This window comes from Mauremys mutica, chromosome 1 (genome assembly GCF_020497125.1).
Source record: "Mauremys mutica isolate MM-2020 ecotype Southern chromosome 1, ASM2049712v1, whole genome shotgun sequence".
In the NCBI taxonomy this organism is placed as follows: domain Eukaryota; kingdom Metazoa; phylum Chordata; order Testudines; family Geoemydidae; genus Mauremys; species Mauremys mutica.
Genome location: NC_059072.1, coordinates 12378692 through 12396943, shown reverse-complemented (window position 1 = coordinate 12396943; position 18252 = coordinate 12378692). Strand labels below are relative to the sequence as shown.

At 45.8% G+C, this 18252-nt stretch overlaps 1 protein-coding gene across 1 annotated transcript in view; it reads left to right on the top strand.

Annotated features, from left to right (window-relative positions):
* Positions 1 to 926: 926 nt before the first annotated feature.
* Positions 927 to 18252, top strand: part of SFMBT2 (Scm like with four mbt domains 2) — a 196453-nt gene continuing 179127 nt past the window's right edge. Inside the window, exon 1 of the mRNA XM_044991443.1 lies at positions 927 to 1011. The gene's annotated coding sequence lies outside the window, so the exon portion shown is untranslated. The remainder of the gene's footprint in view (positions 1012 to 18252) is intronic.

Sequence of the window (18252 nt, the reverse complement as noted above, 5' to 3'; positions counted from 1 at the left end):
CAGAAACGGTGCGCGGCTTGTCTGTCCATCCCCGCTTTGGGGGGTGCAGAATTTGCTAGTAGCCCCCCCCAACCCCCTCCCTAAATCCTGCCCTGGATCGCTCCTCTTTTAACGCAAGGTCTGAGTCCCGCTCGCTGCGATGGAGGCAGCTAGAGAACCGACAGGGAAAGTCCAGCGGGGTCACTCCTGCTTGCAACAAAATGTGCCCAATTGCAAAGGACTTGAAAGTTGTGTGCGCGCCGGGAGGGGGCTGGCCGGTGCCTGTCGCCTCCTCTAACGAAGCTCTCCGGGCTCATCGCGTGCTGTTTTTGCAACGGTTCATACATAGGATCATGTCAAAGCCTGGGAGACACGTGGACGCGCGGCGATCTGATTAAATTCCCTTTTATCCATGCGGCTGGGCACGCATCTATCCTAGACCTGGATGCAAGTTTCATTGCAAGGAATAATGGAGCAAGCAATCCTAAAATAAAGGGGCGAGGGTGGGAAGGGAGCGGGAGGGTAACACAGATCTAGTTAATTTGCTGTCTTGGCAGTGCCCTGCACAGAATCCACCCTGTGCAGCACAGCCCACTTCAGTTGCAGACAACTGTGTAATAATCTAAACTAACCGGGACACATCGGGGTGTGTGTGTGGAGTAGAAGCTAGTTAATTTCTTCCCTTGTCAATTGCCCCTCACGTAGAGTTTCTCTTAAGCCTAGCCCCCTCCCCAGCTAATTGAACTTATTGCACCCCGTGATTGCAATCATTGGGGGTGGGTGGGAGGCGGGATTGCAACCCACTATAATTGGCAAAGAAAAGCTTGCAACGGCTGGAAAAGGTCATTGAAGGAGTTGGCTGCAAAAATATAATCTAAAAAGAGTGGCAGGCATGCGCAGTGCGAGGATGCCATATTGGAATGAGTCTGTAGTAAGTGAGAGAGAGAGAGAGAGAGACGGATCGCCTCTTCTGAACTGAGCTGAAGGGTCTTTGCCATTTTAGACGCTGGGGGGGGGGAAAACTTCACCCAGGTAAGACAGCGCGCCAGGCGTATTTCCTTAAGCGGCCGAAGCTTTGATCTGCCTGCGGCGATCGTGTTTGCGCCGCTGGGTGGACAGGGGAGCTTTATGTTCAGGTTTATTAAAAGGCGGAAAAAAAAAAAAGCTTGGACAGAGGGTGGAAAAAAAAAGCTGGCGTGTTTTGCTTAAATTTTTAAGCGAGCAAGTTGTTGCAAAGTGGTTGGCTCTGCGTGTCTCTGGCAGCGCTTGAACGTACAGATCTAGAGACTCGATTCTAGATACCTGCACTCAGGGTGGCTTTTTTTTTTTTTTAAATAGTGTGATCGCCTTTCTTTTGCAATGCATTGGAGAGTTGCCTTGGGCAGGGTTTGCAATGCATGTGCCATTCATCGCATGCCGTTTTTTGGGGGGTTGCCGAGGGGATTTTTTTTTCCTTTTTGGAGCGTGCCACATTTTAGATACATGCACACCCTCTCTCTTTTTTTAAAGTAATATCCTGTCATTTGGTGCTTTCCTGATATAAGCTCATGTGACCTCCTTTCGAATTTACTAGACTGCTCTATTTCTTGAGAGAGTTATTTTGTGTGTGTGTGTGTGTGGGGGGGTGTTTTTAAATCTGCAGAAAATACAAAATGTGTGTGGTTTTTAAAAGCTTGAAAGAGAATGAGATGCCACATTTCCCAGCCCTGATCCAGATACATTTTTTCTATAGAGCTAGAGAACTGCGGTAAATGAATATTTATAAAGCTTGTCAGTTTCAACATGGCGGGGTAAGGTACCTTTAAAAACTGAAAAGAAACATTTAGAGATGGGGGGGGGGGAGAATAAAACTTGGGGTGCTACATGTTTGATTCAACTCTGCTTTGTTGCCCAGGGAGGTGCTTTAGCAAATTACACGGGAAATAGAAGAGTGGGGATCATGTCCCGTTTTTTTTCCACTGGCAGACTTATTGGTGTGAAAAGTACATCACACAAGGCAGAGCAACCAAAGTGTGTGCGTGTGAGAGAGAGAGAAAGAGCGCTCGGGAGAAACCATCAAAAGGGGACCTGGACTCTGGCACCAAACGAGGTTGCTTTAAATGCCCAAACTGCATACAGGCGCTGAAAAATAAATGCGGGGAGAGACAACAGTAATTTATTGTACGTTAAAACGAGGCGAGTCCTAGGATGAGACATTCTTTCGGAGCTCCTGGCATCTCTGCTGCCAAGCCTTTTCGGATCAGCTAGATGCAGTGAACCGGTGCTGTGTGTTTCTGTTGTTTTTGTTAATAATAGGGGGTGAAAAAGCTCTGTACATTTAGCTGCGTGGAGATTTGTCCCGCAGAACAGGCTGTTTAATCGTTTATCGTCAGAGGACGAGGCACGTTGCAATAAAAATTCTCTTTGCCCAGGGAGCCTTTAAAAAGCAAGGATCCAAACGTGAACCTGTCGTCTACGGAGCATGCAAACCGGAGACTTTGGAGGGGGGCAGTGAAGTGGTTTGGAGGAAGGAGTTGTGCGTCCTTTTTCCTAGTTCCTAATTCGAAATGCATTTCCAGGCGGGCAGGGGGAGTGGAGGAGGCAGGCTGGTTGAAATACCAGAGAAACTTCCTTGTTTCAGTTCAGGCAACATTTTTGGTTGCCGTTGTTTGATGTTCAACTTTTTTTTTTGTCTGGCCAACCGTCTGCGGCGTGGTTGAGGCCACTGGGGGAAAGGAAAGCACCTCACCCTATCCGCCTGGGCACTAGTGAGAGGGGAAGGGAGGGGGAGAGAGATCTGGGGTCTAACTTTGCTCTGTGCCTTAGAGATGCGATTCACAGACCGCGATGCTTGCTAGCAGGACAGCACCCGTGATGAATGGGAGACGGTGTCTTCTATGTTGCGACGCCAACAGAGGTCGCCTTTTGCAAAGCACTGCTCCCCCCACCCCCCACCCCGCGTCCACACAAGTTTTGCTGCCGGACGCTTCGACTCCCAGAGTTGGGGACGAGGCGATCCGGATCTGCCGATCTCTGGTCCACTTCAGTGGCGCGGCGCTGCGGGCTGTTGTCAAATGAAACAGCTGCCGGATGAAGGGCGCGCAGTTGCGGCGCCGCGTGAATGAATCCACTCCGGTTTGGACGGCGTGGAAGGAGATCGAGGCGTTGACAAGCCCCTCCGCCCGGCCCGATGCTCCGTCCTTCCCAATCCGCTTTGCCTCTCTGTGGCACTCTGGAAACGCCTGGGAGCGGCGAGAGCTGGCAGCTCCGCAGAAAAGCAACTCCCCCCCCTCCGCGTCGACGGTGTCTCCTGGTAAACGGGCTAAGAGCAAGCCGGGATCGCAGTCCACCAAGTACGGTGGCGGTCCCCCTTCCCCTTTGGCTTCAGAGAATCCCATGAAAGAATCTAAAACCGGCCTAAAATGGCTCTTTCCTTGCAAACTGCGAATTCAGAGGGGACCACCTCCCTTGCACTCACGTGGCTCATGACACGTTTGAGAATTAACTCTAAATCCCCGAGACCGGGGGATTTCGGGTGTTGTGTATCTATAGTGTGTCGTGGATGGATGCAACTGTACCGTGCAAGGAGATCCAGTGATCGCAGCCGAGGTGTAGCCCCCCTGGGTGTGTGTGGTGTGTAGGAGGCGGAAAGGACAGCCGGGAGGCATGGCAAGCTCCAGACCCTGCCTCCACCGACCGATCTGCCATGCAAGCTGAATCCTCTGTGCAAAATCCATCTCTTTCTGCTGAGGCAATAAAGAAACACATCAAGAGGTTCTTCATTTAAAGGGACCGCTTTCCCCCAAAGCACTGCATGGTGCTTTATGCTTTGGATGGAGGATGAGCTTTGCTTGGCTCCTCGTTCAGTTCCCTCAGTTCCCAAGAGAGAAGGGGGGCGGAGGAGGGGGATCTCAGAAGTATTTCTTGGGACTGTAAGAGCCTCAAACATTCTTCCTTGCAAGGAGAAGCGCTGGCCTGGGATGCTGGAGAGAGGGAGGGAATTGACTTCAGTGGTAACTGGACTGGAAGAAAAAGTGTAAGACTTTTCTTTGAGAAGATTTAATTCCTCCTGAAATGTCCGTGCCCTTCATCTGAGCTCTCCTCCTGTTCCCTTTGGTTAGAATAAACATGCTCATGCAAATTCTCGCTCTGTTGCATTTTGCCTGCTTGCGCCTTTTTAGGTTCTGAAAGCGTCCCCACGTGGGGGTGGGGGAAATACACGCAGGTGCCACTGTTCTCCGGCAGTAGATGGTAACTGTGAAACATTGTTGGTGTATTGTTTTCTTCAGCTAGTCCAGGGGTTCTCAGACTTTTTGTACTGGTGACCCATTTCACACAGCAAGCCTCTGAGTGTGAAACCCCTCCCCCCCTTATACATTAAAAACACTTTTTATATATTTAACACCATTATAAATGCTGGAGCAAAGCAAGGTTGGGGTGGAGGCTGACAGCTTATGCCCCCCCCCATGTAATAGCCTCCTGACTCCTAGTTTGAGAACCCCTGATCCAGTCAAAGTGTTGTTTGACAGCCTCTTGAGTTACTTCCTGACAAGTATCCTGTTGGGTGGATAGATGCAGGTACCACTTATCTATCTCAGGACTGGAAGGGACCCTGAAGGATCATTGAGTCCAGCCCCCTGCCTTCACTAGCAGGACCAAGTATTGATTTTTGCCCCAGATTCCCTGGGTGGATTTCTCAAGGACTGAACTCATAACTCTGGGTTTAGCAGGCCAATGCTCAAACCACTAAGCTATCCCTCCCCTTCCTAAGGTAAAGTGCCCATTGATTTGTTTGGGAGCTTCATCTGAGTAAGGACCACAGAATAGAGGGCCTCACTATGGTGTGATATGATCTTTGATCCTGTCCACATGACCCCTATTGTGGGTTTGTGTGTGTTCCGTACAAAGCCTTTCAGTTTTCTAGCCTCGGATGTGAAGTTTATTAAGTCTGTGTCCATCACGCCCTCCCACCCCCTTGTCTGTGTCTTGCAGTACAGCACCACAAATGTCTGTGTGGAGGTTGTCAGGCTGCAGGTGGGTTCTTGGGAGGTTTACTGCAGAGAGGAACAAAATGAAATATAGAGCCGAGGCAATGGCAATGTAATGACCCAGGGGCTCTAGCAAACATTCGTATAAAGCTGATCTCTTCTCACCTAAAGGAGGCAGAGCACTGATGCCAACTCCCTTCAGCAGCAAAAAGAAATAGATTATAGGGTGACTTTTTTTTTTAAAGCAGCTGTGGACATCTGTATAATGTGATCGTTATTAACTAACCCATCTTTATCGAGCAGAAGCTAAGATACAGTGAGCAAACAGAATCAAGTAGCATTTTTATCCTATCTTGGCAATTGTCACCTCTGCATTAGGCAAAAAGAGCTCGAATGTAACAGGGCTAGAGAAGGCTTCTCTGTTTCCATTCAGGGGATGTCTTTGTTGCTGTTGTTTGTTTGCTTCACTGTGGTTTGCTTTCTATAGGTGAATAAATTGGGATGCTGCTCAGATGAACAGGAATGTGGTTAGTTATAAGATCAGCGATGCTAAGCGTTGGCTGTCCTTAAGAGTGAGATTTACAGCTCCGAAGAGTGAGATTCAAGGCCAAAGAGTGAGACTTTCCAAGTGGTGTTTTAGGTCATTGCTTAAGACCGAGATTCTCATCTTTGTTCCTTGGTGACATCCCATAGTCCAGGTTTTTAATCCAACCAGCATTTAATAGTTTGTTTTAAAATGTACACTGCTTACTACTGCATATGAAACTCTTAAATATCCTAATTCATACTAAAGTCTAGGGCACTTTAGATTTCTATATGCAATGCAAACAAGTGGATTTTAATAAAAATGATTTGCTAGATGGAACAAAAACCTGGATGGTTGGAGATCCCTGAGGACCAGAGATGATAACCCCTGGTTGAGGCACACAGTCAGTGGACAGGACAAGAGAAATATTCAAAAATAAACTTTTAATAGAAACCTAATAAAAAAAGAAAACTGTTTTATCAATATAACAATATGTTTGGTTTGCATATCATGTTGTCATAGTGATCATCCATTTGAAAAATACAGTACAAATATTTGGTTTGTATATTATTGCTCATATTACATTTACAGCAAACTAAAATAGATTCCAAAATAAATAAATGCAAAATATATTAAAATTAAATAATTAAAACAGTACACTAAGTGAATGTAAAAATAAACAAAGTAATTACATTTAATTAATTTGAAACTAACCATAGATAAAGGATTCAGATTCCACATTTCTTTTAATATGTAATTTGGTTTCATATTTTAGTCATGTGCTTTGTTTTATTGCCAAGTGGCCCTTTTGCTGTTTTTATAACTTCTTTTGGTGGCTCAAACTTGAAACATGGCTCAGGATTTCCAGCTTCAAGTAGATTATAGAGTGCAGTGTCTAGTCCGAGGTGTGGTCTGAATGGTGTCTTATTCTTTTGAACAAGACTCAACACTCACTCACTCAAATGGAGGAGATGAGAAAAACTAAGCTAAGCCTGGAAATCCTGGAATGGGACCGTAAAACCACTAGGGCTTTTGACATTGCTAAGATATGCCCATACAGTGTCCATCCTGTATTGCACAGTAGTGCTATCTCTGTCAGTCTGTAGTGCTGCCTCATCCCATACATACCTGATTTCTGCCTCAACTGGCAATCAACAAACTCCTCTTGCAGCTTCTCTATCTCAGGTGGAGAGAGATTGAACATGTGCTGGTATCTGCCAACAAAGTGCTCAAGTGCAGTTTCCCCTCATCTCAACCTTCACAAATGCTGCCATCGTTAACATTTCATCATTCCAAGGGAGCGTCTCACATGCATAGTTGGCTGCGCTAGCATAGAATGCTCTGGCTGTGCAAAAGAACTTCTGTTTTGCAAGAGGACTAATATTTCCTTTGCGCTTCCAGCTTTTGTAGAACCTGTTTTGTGACCAAATCTACAAACACTGTTTGTCTCTTTCAGCACCTGAGTAAAAATCTTTTAAATCTTTAGCTATTTACTCAAAATGCATGAGAAGTTTAGGAATATGTGTGAAAGTGAGATGGCGTGCTAATGAGTGAATCTCTCACCCAATGAGTGAGACTTGACACATCTGAAGAGACTTTTTAAAATAGATCATGTACCCTGAATTGAAGGAGGTGGAGGGTCTGTTCTAACAAAGCTAATAACTTTTATGCTAATAATAGAGTAGGTCTAATAACATTTATGATAAGATGGATTCTCAGTGTGAACACTTAGTAAATGAAATTGCATTTAAATAGATTTGAACAAATGATATCTAGAGATGAATTTCTTGTAAATAAGACACTATTCATTTGCTGTTTTGTAGAGGGTACATTTGATATTAGAGTAAAACCAATGATCACACTTTAATATTAAGAATACATTTATAAATGATAGATGTTTCAAGCCTGTTGCACACTAGTATATGTTCCAGATGGATGCAAGAATATCCGTAGAAGGCATTATAAATGGTTGTATAGGCAGGCCATGGTTGTAAGCAGCTATTGATCTGTTGGACTAAACGGCTTTTTATTACAATATCATTTATTAAAAATTTGTAAAGTACCCTTAGTTAAAATAGTACCAAGAGTATATATGACTGCTGTGCTAGAAATAATGTATTCATAGGACAATAGTATTTCATGTCTTTTTACAAGCCTTTGTTGGCTATATATCGTGTTAGCACCTGCAAAAGGATAGAAAATGGTGATATCTGTGTATTTTGTATGAAAATTAAAAGCCTGCAGAGATGGGAGGAAAAAAGTAATGCCAACCCATTGTTATCTAATCAGCTGTAATTGAGTTCCAGAAGAGTTCTGCATCATAGCCGATCAATGTTGCTAGCTGCTGAAAGGACATAGAGATTTCAAGAGTTCAAGAGCATGTGGGACTGAGCTGTATCTTTAACCTTCAGTCACTTCCTCTAAGGGAAAATGCAAACTAGGATGAGTCTTTTGTTGACATATCTATTTCCAAAGGCATCATATAATATTTTTTCTTCTTTATACGTAACTTGATACCAAGAGGAGGCTTTTTAAGGACGACACAGTAATCTTCTACCGCTGCTGCACCAGTAGTAAGCACTAGGTCCAATACCACTGAAAGGATAACATCAATCTAAAGCTAAACTATTCCTTATTCTGAGCATCCCATCTTCTTTCTTCCGTCAGTGAGACAGTAAGCTCTTAGACCCTGGGCAGTTTTCATTCCACGGCTTGTATAGTGTTAAGCACACTGTTGGCACTCAAAGTAATGTTTTAAACATCATGATCCCTGTCTTGCTGCTAGAAAAGTGAATGCCTTTTGGCACTCGGATACAATGCTCAGGAGCCACACAAGTATCTAGTCAGTCAAAACTCTCATTAGTACTATTTCAATCGGTTAGTCAGCCCAAAACTGTGCCGGGTGCCTCCTAAATCAGAAAGCAATCGTAACCTTTGCCCCGAAGAGCTTACAAACTAACATTAGACACAGTGTAATGAGAAGGAAACTGCAGTAGGGAGGGGATGAGGATGGAAGATAGGTAGTATAAGTAGGAACGTGGCTCTCAAACCTTTTTTTACTGGTGACCCCTTTCACATAGCAAGCCTGTGAGTGCGACCCCTTCCCCCTTAAAAACCCTTTTTTATATATTGAACACCATTATAAATGCTGGAGGCAACACAGGATTTGGGGTGGAGGTTGACAGCTTGTGACCCCCCCATGTAATAACCTTGTGACCTCCTGACCCCCCAGTTTGAGAACCCCCGAAGTAGGATTATGTGGTTAGTGAGGATGAGTCCATGGCATGATATACTAGAGACAGTATTTTTTCACTGACTATCTTAGTTGGCTAATTTCATGTAGGTGTCACAACAGAAGTGAACCGAATTAAGAGAGGGCCTGGTAGACCAGCTGAGGAGGGGTATGCAGGCCGGTGTTGGAAGATATTTTAGTGAGAGAGGCAGATGAATGAGAGATTGAGGCTGGTATTGCTGGTGGGGCAGAACATTGGAGAGGACATGAGACATGACAAGAGCAGGGTTGGAAGAGGAGGAGGAGAAGCTGAAACTAGATGTAGTGGAGGAGGGGGAGCCAGGGGAGCGATTCAAAGAGAGGGGACTGTCAAAAATGACAGGCATGGAAGGTGATCTTAACAGCTGTGTTCTAGATGAAGTGAAGAGATGATGACGCGTGTGTTAGAGAGAAGCCATTTTAAAAATAAAATGTTCATTACTCATGTTACCCTTTACAACAAACAAACAAAAACCTACACTGAGGCAGCAAAGGCCTAAATGCTGCAGCTTACAGTAGTAATACAATTTCCAAACCTTGTGGTGATTACACTGCTGTAGTATAATTGTCCATTGCTATGACATATTATCGCATTTCTTAGGGTAACATTCTGTACATGATTATTTAAATAACTTGAAAACCTCGCTCAGGTTTCTGCAGGTAAGACTGCATGTTTACTCTTTGCACTTTACTCAAACTTGGGCAATGCAAATAGGCTAGTCAGTTTCACTTTGCTCTCCAGAGGGTTTCTAGTCCTTTTCATTTTCCGGGTCTTATGTATTACTGGCTCAGTGGTACAGGTGTTTGGGTGGCAGACACCAAAGCTGGCGCTAGGCATAAGCAGACTAGGCCATTGCTTAGGGCCCTGAGCGACTCAAGGGGCATCACTATTTACTTATTGTTTTGTTGTTGTGTGTAGGGGGACAAAATATTCCTGCCGAGGGCCCCAGATGGGCTGGCGCTGGTTCTGGCATACCCTGCAGGGGAATGTAGAAATGCAAACAAAAGACTGTTTCACTGACCTCTTAAAAAAATCACAGAAATATTTCTACTAATATTGGGCTTTTACAAAACCCAAATTTGGGATGTTAACACAATTTCCCTTCAAGGACAATTTTGAAGAGTGTATTTATACCATCTCATATTTTTATTAATAAAAAATGAAACCTATAATATTAACCAGTAGCCAAAAAAAAAAAAAAAGACCTTTAAAATGACAACTTAGACTGAATGTGAAGCCACTAAGAAATGAGCCAAGCACCTGAAATTTGCAGTCCTTACTCAGACAACTAATCCTTGGTCACATGATTAGTCCCACTAGTATCAGTGGAGTGATTGGTATAGGAAAGAACTACTCACATGAGTAAAAGTTACAGTATCTAGTTCAGCCACAAGTTATTGGTCTCTGGATAGTGTGTATTTACTCAATAGGGAAGAGTAATTCCCTCCAGTGGAAATCACTGGGTAAAATTCAGTGGCCTATGTAATGCAGGAAGTTAGACAAGATAATCATGACCCTTCTAGTCTGTGAATCCAGCTTCAGTTCATTTCAGTGGAAGAAGACTAATGTTTCTGGGGAAATTATTGCTAAAATATCTCATATGAAAAAAAGTGTAGACAAACGAACTATTTAATTTTTTTCATCCAAGAAAGAGTTTTGATGAGTTAACAATTTAATTCTTAAATCAAGGGTAAGGCATTTGGGAATGCCGCTGCTTGAATGTAGGTCAGGCAGATGTTAGCGTTGAGTTCGCAATATGTGAGTACATTGGGTGTGATGACACATTAATATTGCATGATCTAGAGTAGTTTGGATGTTCACCATTACATCTTTAGAGGCCATATGCAGAATGAAATGGAATCCAATTTGTTTTCCTTGAGAGAGAAAAGGGGTGGAGTTGTAGGACGCTCTAAACTAAAATGTATGGTAAAAATTCATTCTCAGTAAACTGAGCCAGCAAATACAGCACAGGCGACACTTGCTTGTCATTAAAGAATAGAAGAAGTGCTTTTTTACTTGCTTTTATATTCTTTTGAGGCATAGCAGCAAATAACTGTGATTATGACACAGGACAAGGTCTTGATCCTGTGCACACTTATACTCCTGTGTAATCCCTTGCAGACGGTGGGACTATTCATGGATGTCAATTTATGAGAAGTGTCTTAAGTGTTGTGGGATCAGGGCCTAAACGCTGAGCGGGTGAAAAGAGTAAAAGAAATGGGGCACTGCCCAGACCTAGCCTGTGATCTTTCTAAAAAGTATTACAAGCTAATGGCAAATGTTTGCTGGATTCTAACTCGCTTCTCTTTTTGGAAAGCCTCTCTGAGTACCGAGAAATTCAACAACAGGGCCAGAATTAATTACCCTGAGCAATGGGAGCTTTGGCTGATTAAGCAGTTCTGGATTGGTCCCTGTAGTAGAGTCACTAAAACAGCCTTTTGTGTTCCCTTTGGTGACTCCTCGCATTTAACTAATCAGCCTTGTTCACAGGACCTGGGTGACTTCAGTCAATGTGGCTGGTGCCAAATAAGATGTTTTGGGCTGATAAACAGCTGGGTGTGTTTAAATTAACAATTTGACACAGATAATTTTCAACTCTATTTAAAACACTGGGGTGGATTTGAAGCAGCCACATGATCCTGTGGCTATAACTTTTATGCTCCTTTCCCTCACAAAGCATGTCCCGTATTTTTTCCTGTCTCTTTGCTTCCTGTTTTGTTTAAATTGCAAGGTCTTTGGGGTCCTGATTTGCTGAATCAGCCCCCTGAAGAAGACAAACACTAGAGTCCATATTTAACTTGAAGCACAGCATAATCCCACCCCTGTTCAGCAAAACCCTTACGGCTAGATTCGCAAGGGGGACGTAGGGTCGTCTGCGGAGCAAGCGGGAGCCCACAGCAGCAAGTCTCAGAGCCTGCGTCTACAGACTACGGTTAAAAATTGCTGTGTGGACTTGGGCTCAGGCCTAGGGGGATGGGCTTCAGAGGCCGAACTCCAGCATGAGCCCGAATGTCTACATGGCTGTTTTTAGCACCGGAGTGTGAGCCCAGTGACCTTGAGTCTGTAGAGCCAGGCTCTGAGACTTTCTGCTGTGGGATCCTGCTTGCTGTGTAGACATAATCTTAGGTGCCTAAGTCCAAAATTTAGATCCTCAGAAACTCTGCTCAGCTGCTACTTACCCCTGTAGGTGCCTAAATTCCCTTGGTACTCAAATTCCCACTTAAATTTCACTCAGGGCTGGTCTACGCTGGGGGGGAGGGGTCGATGTAAAATATGCAACTTCAGCTACAGGAATAGCATAACTGAAGTCGATGTATCTTATTTCGACTTACCTCCTGTCCTCACGGCGCGGGATTGACTGCCGCAGCTCCCCCGTCAACTCCGCTTCCGCCTCTCACTCTGGTGGAGTTCTGGAGTTGACGGGAGCGCGTTCGGGGATCGATTTATCACGTCTAGATGAGACGCGATAAACCAATCCCTGATAGATAGATGGCTACCCACCGATCCGGCGGGTAGTGTGGACGTACCCTTAGTCTCTCTTATTGAAGCTGTTCTACTTTGGATATGTAACCCTTTTGCCAGGTGGAGCCAGCAGCAAGTAGGGCTGAGTTGAATATCTAGGGGTTCCTCTCCATCGATACAACACAGAACCGGCTCGAGCCTTCATCCAGTAACCTGGGAAAATTACACACCACCCCTGGGTGCCTCTGAGAGGCAATACTTCCCCACTCGCAAGCCCAGAGTCTGAGTGTAGAAAAGAAACTTTTAATGAAAGGAGGGAGGTCACTCGACATTAATTAGGGAAAATGCCACAAGTGGGATTCATAATCCTAAAACTGAGCAGGACACCCACCCCAGAGTGCGTGGGGCCGTGTCTTCTGCCTCATGTTCTTGAGTGCTACAAGCAAAAGCTCCTTTTCTTTGCCCCTCTCTGCTCCCTCACCATACCCCACTCACAGTGGTTGTCCTGGGTCAGAGAGGATCCAGCGTTCAGAGGTGCATCTGTGTGAGTTCAACTCCCTCCTGGGGAAGACGACACCTTGTGTGCTCTGGCATCTGAGCACTTGCTTTGCCTTGCCTTGCCAGCTGATTGTCTGTGAACCTTTGCACATCAGTCTCTTAGTAATTTTCAGCTCTCTGCAGGCTGGACAGAAACACTGCCCCACCAAAACTGATTTCAGCTCTCATTGAGTATTTAAAATAACAGCGGCTCTGAATAAAGCCTATTTAGCTATTTCTTTGAACAGTGCGGGGGGACAGGTTAAACCAATCCAGGGAGGACGTTTGGTGAGGGTCCACACCTCCTGGCTGAAATACTTGTCCCCACCCCTCTTACTTTCACAGGGGTCTGGCATTCAAGCCCCTGGCTTACCCAGGTCCTTTCAGCAGAGGGTGACCCCCTTTATTTGGAACAGGTTAAGCACAGTTCTGCTCCTCTTTAGTCATACGACGATGACAACATTGGTAACAGCATTTCACTACCCCTGCATTCACTACTAAAGTGATTTGTAACCCGACACCAGCCAAAGTTGATTACTTTGAGCAACACGCTGCTCTGTCTGCTGGATATCTAAGAAGAGTAGGTGAGTTCATGTAAATACAGTTTGCACTTGAGGTCTTTCCCCCTCCCAGCTAGCTGTCAGGGAAGAATTCATTCAGACCCTGCTTATATATAATTAAATATTATAAGTATAAATAATTAAATATTAATTGCAGTAGGGACTAGAACCTAGGTCCCCCCGGTGCCTGCACTAACTACCAGGCTGTAGAGTCATTATCTTGCTGATCCAATGAATATTGGATTTCATAGGAAGCAGAACGGTTTCAGTAGGAGAGATTGAGAGACACCTCCCCTGTGAATACCATGTAGCTTAGTGATTGGGGCACTCTCCTAGGAGGTAGGAAACCTGGAATCAAGTCTCTGCTCTAAATCAGGCAGAGTGAGGATTTGAAGCAGGGCCTCCCATGCCCAGGTGAGTGTGCTAAACACTCAGCTACTGAGCAAAAAGGGGCAACCATCACCTCTTCCTCCTGGTCGTTCTTTGTGAGAGAGGACTCACCTGGCTTGGGCGGGCATCTAACTCCAGGAAAGGCTTTGTGACTGTGAATCCTGAACAGAGATAGGCGCTTAACTTTGGGCTAGAGGGAGGAGCCTAACTAGGCCACACCCCTCAGCATTTCCTACTGGCTAGATGAGGTAGTTCCCTTATCTGCTTGCTGGCTTCTCTGACGCCCATTCTTAGGCACTTAACTCTGCCCATGCATTGTATAGGAAGTCTGGGTGCCTAACTCACAGCTGTGGATTCCACTAGGCAGCCGGGCACCTAAACATTAGGTGTTGCCATGCTGAGCCCAAGTTACGTAGATTGCCTCGCACACGCTGTGGTTATAGCAGTGACAACCAGATCTGTGTTGAAAATGATGGGAAACAAGTTTACTAGCTGGTGATGTTGCTTCTCTGCTTCCTGGGGCTTGGGTTGTCCCTTAGGCCTGTGCAAAGCGAATGTAGAACATTAACACTTTGCTGTAGTAGCATGTTACAAGCACGAGGCCAAGGTGGAAGCCGGGTAGTTGTAGCTGTGTTGGTCCCAGGATGTTACAGAGACAGGGTGGGTGAGTGTAGCGTGGCAGAGTGGCCTCACCCCACTGGAGAACGAGAGACCACTACACTCCTGGTGGGCAGAGCTGAACCCTCCCTACCCCCCTCTCCGGAAGTACCAGGGTGGATGTATACAGGATGTATAAAGTACAGGATGTATAAAGGGAGGGCTTAGTTGAGCAGGAGCCAGGGAAGGTGATGGATGTCTCCACTCTGCTGCGGCACCCTGCAGCTGAACCTGTGCCCTGCAGCATCCTGCCCACAGAGGAGACTGGGCCTGAAGAGGCCTTGCTGGGACTGCCATCCACTATGCGCTGACTGTCCGGCTACCTTGCTGACTGACTGTAGGTCAGCGTGTTGCGGCTGGATCCCCACTCACCCAGTGGCAGACCACTCTGACGCCGTTAGGAGCCTGGGCTGGGATGTGGTGGAGTTGGGCCGGCCCGTGTCCCCCTACCTCCTGCCACACCACCCTGGGGGCAGCAGACTCCCCACCCTAGGCCAGGAGGCCTGTGTGAATCTGTCGTCCGTCAAGCTTGGACGCTAGGCATGGTTGGTGCTCACCCCTACTGGAGCCCCTAGGCTGTGGTGGTGCCTCCCCTCCCCCCCCGATGGTGTGGATGCTCACCCCTACCTGAACCCCTAGACTGTCTGTGTTTGCTGGCTGCCTTAGCTGCTGCTTGGCCCTGCCCCAAAGGGCTAGAGCTCCAGACTGTTAAGTGCTGCCAGCCCCAGCTGAGGGGCTGTGTACTCAGTGCTCTGCCACGCCCGGGAGAGGAGACAAGAGCACCAGACTATTATTGTTTATTTGCCATTTAGATGGGCACAGAACTATAGACTACTTACGGCTCGGCCCTGCCAGCGTGACCCGAACCCGAGAGTTACCGCCCAGTACAGCGAGACAGAGAGGCCTCCCGCTCCACTGGAGCGTGAGGAACCACTACAGTGTGGTAATAGCTTTTATTGGGCCAACTTCTGTTGGTGAGAGAGACAAGCTTGCAAGCCACATAGCACAGGTGCCGACTCCGTGGGTGATCCAGCCCTGGAGCACCCCTGGAAAAAAATTAGTGGGTGCTTAGCACCCACTGGCAGTCAAGCTCCCTCCCAGCGCCTCCTGCACACTGTTCCGCAGCCTGCAGAAGGCTCTGGGAGGGAGAGAAGCAGGGATGGGGCTCTTGGGGAGGGGGTGGGGGAGGGTTAGGAAGAGGTGGGGCAGGGGTGGGGCCATGGGGGGAAGGGGAGGAGCGGGGTAGGAAGAGGTGGGGGTGGGGCTTGGAGGAAGGGGTGGAGTGGGGGTGGGCTTGGGGTGTGGGGGAGCGTCGAGCACCCCCAGGTAGAGAGGAAGTCAGCCCCTATGCCACAGGACAAATGCAAAGTACTCCACTTAGGAAGGAACAATCAGTTGCACACGTACAAAATGGGAAATGACTGCCTAGGAAGGAGCACTGCGGAAAGGGATCTGGGGGTCATAGTGGATCACAAGCTAAATATGAGTCAACAGTGTAAGGCTGTTGCAAAAAAAGCAAACACATCCCAGAATGATATTAGCAGGAGTGTTGTAAGCAAGTCACGAGAAGTAATTCTTCTGCTCTGCTCGTTCTGATTAGGCTTCAACTGGAGTATTGTGTCCAGTTCTGGGTGCCACATTTCAGGAAAGATGTGGACAAATTGGAGAAAGTCCAGAGAAGAGCAGCAAAAATGATTAAAGATCTAGAAAACATGACCTATGAGGGAAGATTGGAAAAAATTGGGTTTGTTTAGTCTGGAGAAGAGACGACTGAGAGGAGACATAAGTTTTCAAGTACATAAAAGGTTGTTACAAGGAGGAGGGAGAAAAATTGTTGTTCTTAACCTCAGAGGATAGGACAAGAAGCAATATGCTTAAATTGCAGCGAGGGTGGTTTAGGTTGGGCATTAGGAAAAACTTAACTGTCAGAGTGGTTAAGCACTGGAATAAATTGCCTAGGGAGGTTGTGGAATTTCCATCATTGGGGATCTTTAAGAGCAGGTTGGACAAACACCTGTGAGGGATGGTCCAGATAATACTTAGTCCTGCCATGAGTGCAGGGGACTGGACTAGATGACCTCTTGAGATCCCTTCCAGTCCTATGATTCTGTGATTCTATAGAACTCTCTTGAGGTCTGGGAAAGGTGGAACAGATTATTTAGCATAAGTAGTTAGCACATATTATATGGGACCATCAAAGATAGAATGGCCTGTTAACACCTCAGCAGCCATAGGACAAAAAGGGGGGTTATGGGTTATAGATGGTCATAGTAAGCCATAAATCCAGTGACCCTGTGCAGCCCAGTTTTAGGCTCTGTCTGTACTATGGATCCTACAGTGGCACAGCTGTAAGGTCTCCTGTGGAGCTGCTCTATGCTGATAAGAGAGCTCTCCCGCCAGCATAATGAAACCACCCCCAACGAGCGGTGGTAGCTATGTTGGTGGGAGACTGTCTTCTGCTGACATAGCGGTGCTTTTGTCGGTGAAACTTATGTCAGTCGGCGGGGTGTTTTCCCCCACCCCACCCCTGACTGACAAAAGTTTTGCCAACAAAAGGGATAGTGTAGACAAAGCCTTAGTATATAGCAAGGTTATGAATGTAAGCTTCCAGGCTCATCGTTTTGAATGTGTGTGGATTTCCTTTGAGGATGAGGACTGAGAGGTCAGATATAGAGTCGCTTTGTGAAAAGTGTTTGTTTGCCCAAAGGTGATGCGGTGTTTTTGTCTTTTATCATTTTCCTGTGTGCGTTCATTCAAGCGCATAATGATTGTCTGGTTTCACCCACATAGTTGTCATTTATTGCACTGGACAAAGTACACCACATATTGTGATAGGCATGTGTAGTATCAATGGACCATCACAGGTGTGTTTTGGGAGGATTTTGATCAGTGTAGCAGTGTAGACGTGTCTGCAGATCTTGCATCTGTTATGGCAGAGTTTGGTGCTGCTTCAAGTGGGTGTGTCCTGGTCTGCAGAGAGGAAAACCTGCGCGACGCTTTCAAAAGACGAGGCTGGGAGCGTAAATTCATAACTCTAGTAGACAGTAAAACTCATGGACTTCAGAGTCACTGAATTTATGGTTTATTACAACAATCCATAACTCACTAGCCCCCTCTTTTGTCCTCTGACTGCAAAAGTGTTAATGGGCCTTGCTGTCTTGAATGGTCCCTTACAATATATGCTAACTAGTTACGCTAAACCAACTGTTCCACCTTGCATTTTGCCATGATGCTGGCAGTACTTTTCCCAAACCCGAAGGAGAGCTCTGTGTGGCTTGAAAGCTTGTGCCTCTCACCAAGAGATATTGGTCCAATAAAATATATGACCAACCCTGTCTCGTTAATTCAGCAGGAATGCAGTAGAGAATCGCAGTCTATTTAATTGTCTGTCAATCAGGATAAAAATCAACGATTAAAAACATTTTTTTATTTAAATCAGATTTTTTTGATAAAATGCTTTCTGAGGGGAAAAAACCTATCTAAAGATAGTTTAAGATACGTTACAGCTCAAAGATATCATCATGGAATAGGGATTATAAATTCTAATTTATAGTATGAGACAATATATTTGTGTAATGTTTAAGAAAAGTTTTGTAAATGAGTTCCAATAGTTCACGAATTAGGGACCCAATCTTATGGGATTCCAAGGGCTTCTGTATAGATTATTTAGGTTAATCTACCCAATGAGACTCAGTGCTCAGTCTAGAAGATACAAATCCACAGTTTGAGAACTGCAAAACTAAGCATCTCTGATGGTATCTCCAGAGATAACATGCTTGTTAACAGCAAAAATGTTGAAAAATAAGAGGTCAGAAATAAGACCTCAACTCTATTGTCCCTCTGCAAATTTGTGTACAGAGTCAATCCCTTACCTCTCTCTAAAAGTGCAGAGTTCCAAAAAG